The following is a 6,035-nucleotide window of genomic DNA, read 5'->3' on the forward strand; positions in this document are numbered from 1 at the left end:
GGGACCCCAGATTACAACTTAGACCCCCCTAGCTCAGTGTTACATGCTTAGTTTCCCTTAGACCTTCCCACTTTCCCCTTTCTTTTGTTCACTCCCTTGTACCATCTGTGAGTACCTGTCCATCTCCTCCCCAGACTGCAAGTCCTGGGAGAGCATGAATCAGGATGGATTAATACCCTGGCTCCTCAGTGTCCTAGTACAATGCCTGGCACATGAGGAGTGCTTCTCCTTAATCACATGTGAAGGACAAATATGAAGAACAATGAGTCTGAATAATACATTCAGGGTGATTACAGACTCTAATTTAACTCAAAGACATCCCATTAAAAAATTCTTCTTTCCTGGTAGCAATTTTCTATTTGGGGCCAGTGACTTGGTTTATTGAAAGACCTTAAAGTGCTGTCAACTTGAGCCAAAGAAGGTTCAGAAAGCCTTTTCTTGGCAGGGACTCAATCCTTTCCTTCTATTATGTCAGTTGCTTTAAACAAAAAGGGATTTAAAAAATCTTTTTAAATTGATTCTCTTGTAAACACTCAAAGAAAGAATGTGTGTTCTGTGGCTGGGCTGTGATTGACTCTAAGAATAAACTGGAGGTCTCTTAATTGTAAAGACACGAAATGTCTGAACCTTTCCTCCTACATATTGAGTGTAATTGGCAATAATTTCCCCCTCCCCCACTCCCTGATTGAGAGACAGCTCACTTCCTATTAGAAGAAAACCAGATCACTAACCTGGGAACCTGAGTCTTGGAAAGAGTTTACTTTACTAGAGCATGCTTCCAGAGGGAGTAGAAAGCAGGAAGCCTGCATTTTCTCTCTGCTTCAGTCCACCTGGTACCTGGACTTATCACCACACTTATGATTGGCCTCAGCTTTCCCTCTTCCCTCTTGGGACACTTCACAGCCTTCGAAATATTTGGGCAGATGTTTCCTGTGGAAAATATTCCAGAGGGCTGCCCTCCGTTTTGTGAGTTTGTGGTAGAAGTATCAAAGGTTTGAAGCTGGGCCGTGTATTGAGATCCTAGGAGGTATATTGTACTTCTAAAAGATCTGTTGTAATAGTAGAAAATTCCTTCTTAGAAATTTCTTCACATTGCCAACAATCAAACCTCTTTTCTTCAGCAGGCATACTTTGAAATTTGTCATCCTCCTGACCCCACCGTTTATTGACTATATGGTTTGGGACAAGTTGCCCAAACATCTCCAAAACTCAATTTCTTTTTCAGAAATAAAAGTTGCTTTTGAAATAACAAAGTCATTATGAGGTGGAGAAATAGGCATGTGAAAGATCCTGGCACATAGTAATCACTAATAAATTATAACAATTATTAGTGTTATACCTTGACACCAAAGGATCAGTTTGGTTCCATATAAACACTTCAACTGGAGTTAGAGTATTCCTCTAGGCTTCCCTTCCTGCCTGCTGCTTTGTACCACCTAGTCTATTCTTTCCTGGGGTCCTGCTTGGCTTCCCATCTTGACTGTTCCTTCTCACCTTGCTCTGTTTACAGGTAGTAATCATGTTCCAATGCCTGGTTTGTAACTGACCAGACAATATTTGATCAATCACTAATTGTATTTAGGGTTTGTATTAGTTTGCTAGGGCTGCTTAACAAAACACCACAGACTAGATGGCTTCAAGAATAGAAATTTAGGGACTTACCTGGTGGTACAGTGGTTAAGACTTTGCTTTCCAATGCAGGAGGGTACAGGTTTGATCCCTAGTTGGGGAGCTAAGATCTCACATGCCTTGCGGTCAAAAAACCAAAACATTAAAAATAAAACCCAAAAAACTAGAAGCAGTACTGTAACAAACTCAATAAAGACTTCAAAAAAAGGGTCCACATCCAAAAAAAATTGAAAAAAAAAAAAAAAGAACAGAAATTTGTTTTCTCACACTTCTGGAAGCTAGAAGTCCAAGAGGAAGGTATCTGTAGGATCTGGTTTCTCCTGAGGCCTCTCTCCTTGGCTTACAAGTGGCCACCTTCTCATTGTATCCTCACATGGTTGTCCCTCTGTCCACATATGCCCACAGTGACCATGTGTCCATATTTCCTTCTCTCAGAAGGACAGATTGAATTAGGCCCATCTTAACGGACTCATTTTAACTTAATCAGGTCCTTAAAGGCTCTGTTTCCTAATATAGTCACATTCTGAGGTACTTCAACATAGGAAGTTTGGCAGAAGACAGAATTCAGCCCATAACGGGGTTCTAAGCAGTAAGCAACAGAAACTGACTCATTGATTTCAGCAGGAAAACAAATTATTAAAAGCACATTAAAAAGGTGGAGGTGGGAGGGCCATTGAGGATTTCACAGAATCACAGCAAAGGCACGGAAAATACGCAGCAGTGAGAAAAGGTGAGGCAGTGAGTAACTAGCCCACAACGCAAACCACATCACCAAGCCAGTCTGGCGAGAGCGCTGCTGCTGGGACCAGTGGAACCGCCGTCTCTGGACCCAGTACGCTGCCACGGTCCCCACCCACAGAAACTCAGCATGCCCGCTGCTGCTCCCACTTTGCCACTAGAATGGGTTTTCTGTGGCCCCTCTTCCTCTGGGTCACCAGCCCCAGATTCAAAGTTTGGGGTGACTATGTCTGATTGGAGGACACAAGCCCTTACTTAGTTGCAAATGAGGCTGGGGAAACAATCATCTTGTGTTTTCTGACTCTCTATAAGACTCTGCCTTCCACCAAGACTCAAAGAGTCTCCCAATATAAAGAGGAGGATCAGAGGTGAGAAGTGGCCTCCTGATCTAAGGATATCTGAGACTGGACACAAGGTTCCACAATACAGAGACATACCCCCACATGCACTGAATTCATTCGTTCCTTCATTGATATTCTCAATCTCTTTTGGAAGTTTCTTAAACTGCCCAGCCCTATGCTAGGCAGAGGTGGGAGATGAAACAGGAGAAGCCATGTCTGTGCTCTTTTTTTCTTTGCCATGCTTGCTGCTTGCAGGATCTCAGTTCCCCCAACAGGGATCCAACCCAGGCCACAGCAGTGAAAGACCAGAATCCTAACCAGTGGGTCTGTGTTCTTAAGAAGCTTATAATCTGGCTCTGGAGAAAAAAAGGTCTGCAGTGGAGCTAAGAATGTGGTCCCAGGAAAGGTCTGCTGGTCACCTGGATTCATTTTCACAGACTGGTACATTACCAGGGTCCAGCATCCTGACAGGCTCAGAACTTTGATGTTTATGGCACTTGACAGTGGCTACATCTCTCAGATTAGAGACATATCTCAGACCCACATTAACAAAGATCACTATAACTGATGCATAAACCAGGAGTCCATTTATTAATTCTCAAAAAGAAAGTGCTATTTTCAAAGCCAATTTAATTTGCAAAACAGACCAGAATATTCACATCAGAAGATCCATGCATTTTCTAATGGGGAGCCAAGTATCAGAGGGTAGCCTGGTGGTAGGTCTGGAATCAGAGGAAAGGGTGTGAGTCAATCTCAAGAGAGACCTCTACATCAGTAAGCTTAGATACTCTACTCATTTCAGCTGTTTCTCAACCCTGATTGCACTTTAGAGGCATCTGGGGAGATTTCTTAAGCGCTCATGCTTGGGCCCTCTCTTCGAGATTCTGATTCAGTTGATTATGCACCTTGCTGTGCTGTGCTCAGTTGTGTTCAACTTTTTGCAACCCCCTGGACTGTAACCCGCCAGGCTCCTCTGTCCATGGGATTTCCCAGGCAACTATACTGGAGTGGCTTATAATTTCCTCTTCCAAGGGATCTTCCTGACCCAGAAATCGAACCTGCGTCTCCTATGTCTCCTGCATTGCAGACAGATTCTTTACCACTGAGCCACCAGGGAAGCTCTTTCAGTTGGTTATGGCAAAGCCCAAATAGGAATCTTACTTTAAAAGTAGCTGAGGCAAGTCTAACATGCAGCAAAGGACTGTTTTCTAGGTCTTGTCAAGAAAATCATATTGTTAACATTACTTAGCTAAAATTTCTTATCCCCGGGTAGTACCTGGAGAGACACCTGTGACTTTACCTTTTCAGGTTTCCATAGTTGACCATTCTTGTTTTTCTGTTCACACAGATGTTCTCCAAACAGGATATATTACAGTTGATATGATTTCCACTCATTAAGTTGCAGTCAGTTTCTAGGGAACACTTCCAGATCACCTTGGCATCTTGGTCTGAGAGTTTTGAGTGTTTCCAAACTTCTCTGACAGTTTTACACACAGGCTCTTAGTTTCCTACAGATGTTTAATTTCACTTATGGAGAGTGGATTTTATTTCAGGGGCAACTTTATTCTCTGTCTTTTTGAGGATGCCTCATTGTTTGTCATCAAGTATCCAGAGAATAATCTAAGGCTGTGGAAATTCAAAGAGAAAGTTGAAGTACAGTGAATTAACTCTGATTATTATGTACATAGTGGTGGCTCAATGGAAAGAATCAGAGAGGTTTTGATCTTCTGGGGGTATGTGACTTTGGGCAAAAGGCTTTATCATCCTGAGCTTCATCTGTAACCTAGCCTTTAGAGTTGTGGTTAGCAATAAAGACACTATATGAAAAATCCTTAGCGTGATGTAGGCACTCAATGAAAATAACTTTTAATATTTATATTATTGACAGAATCTGTTTTTCAAAAGTTAGGGAGTATTTCCTCAGAACCAAACTCCCTCTCCAGTTTTTTAGAACAGTAATTTTGTCATGATTTAAAAATAGTAATATATGCTTATAAAAAATTCAAGCAATACAGAAAAAAATGCCAGGAAGAAAGTAACATATCACTCTTAATTCTAACACTCAAAATAACATCTTTAACTTATGGTGAAAATCATTCTGAACATCTCTATATGTATTTATACTGGATAATTGGCATAGAGAAACCATTTAAAGGGCTCACACTAAGCAAGATGTTTTAAATAAAATATTTAATTAAAAAGCCTTATGGAAGTTAATTTAACAAGTAAAATGACTAATGGATTTATGAATAAGTTATAAAAGATTATGAAAATAATTGGAGTTATTTTTAAAAACTACACATTTTACTGTTAAACAATATTGACTATTGTCTATCATAAAGATGATCAGTAATCTATACTTCTCCCATCTCCTCTCCTACACCTAATTTTTGTTATTCATTATTTTTACTATTGGCTTCTCTGGTGCTCAGTGGTAAAGAATCTGCCTGCCGATGTAGGAGATGCAAGTTCAGTTCCTAGGTCAGGAAAATCCTCTGGAGGAAGAAATGGCAACTCACTCCAGTATTCTTGCCTGGAGAATCCCATGGACAGAGGAGCCTGGCAGACTACAGTCCACACGGTTTCAAAAGAGTTGGACACAACTTAGCAACTAAACAGCAATAATTTTTACTTTACCAATATTTATAATATATACATTTTAATTTACAACTATAATTCCTCTAATTGTTTAGGCTAAGTTCTAGATTTAAATAGATGCAATTTTCATCACCAATATTTCATAATAACTTCTTTTATTTACATTCATGTTTTGACTTGCTGGATTTCAGCATCAAGTTTTTTTTTTTTTCAAGAAGGATTCTAGATTCTTTAAATTCTTTCAATTTTAATAATAGTTTTAACAACTTTAAATTGTTAAAGCACTTGTTTTTTTTTATTTCTCTGACAACATAGTTGGGTAAAATATTCCTGGGGTTACACTTTCCCTCAGAATGACATAAACTTTTGCTGTGGATAAGTCTGATTTTATTCCTCCTTATAGGTAACTTGCTTTTACTTCTTGAAGAAAGAATTGTTTCTTTGTCTGTGAAATTCAACAATTTGATCAGGATACTATCTTTTGATAGTATCACTAGAGAATTTTGAAGAAGGCAATGGCACCCCACTCCAGTTCTCTTGCCTGGAGAACCCCATGGACAGAGAAGCCTGGTAGGCTGCAGTCCATGCTAAGGGTTGGACACGACTGAGCGACTTCACTTTCACTTTTCACTTTCATGCATTGGAGAAGGAAATGGCAATCCACTCCAGTGTTCTTGCCTGGAGAGTCCCAGGGACGGGGGAGCCTGGTGGGCTGCCGTCTATGGGGTC

This window comes from Bos indicus x Bos taurus, chromosome 3 (genome assembly GCF_003369695.1).
Source record: "Bos indicus x Bos taurus breed Angus x Brahman F1 hybrid chromosome 3, Bos_hybrid_MaternalHap_v2.0, whole genome shotgun sequence".
Classification (NCBI taxonomy): domain Eukaryota; kingdom Metazoa; phylum Chordata; class Mammalia; order Artiodactyla; family Bovidae; genus Bos; species Bos indicus x Bos taurus.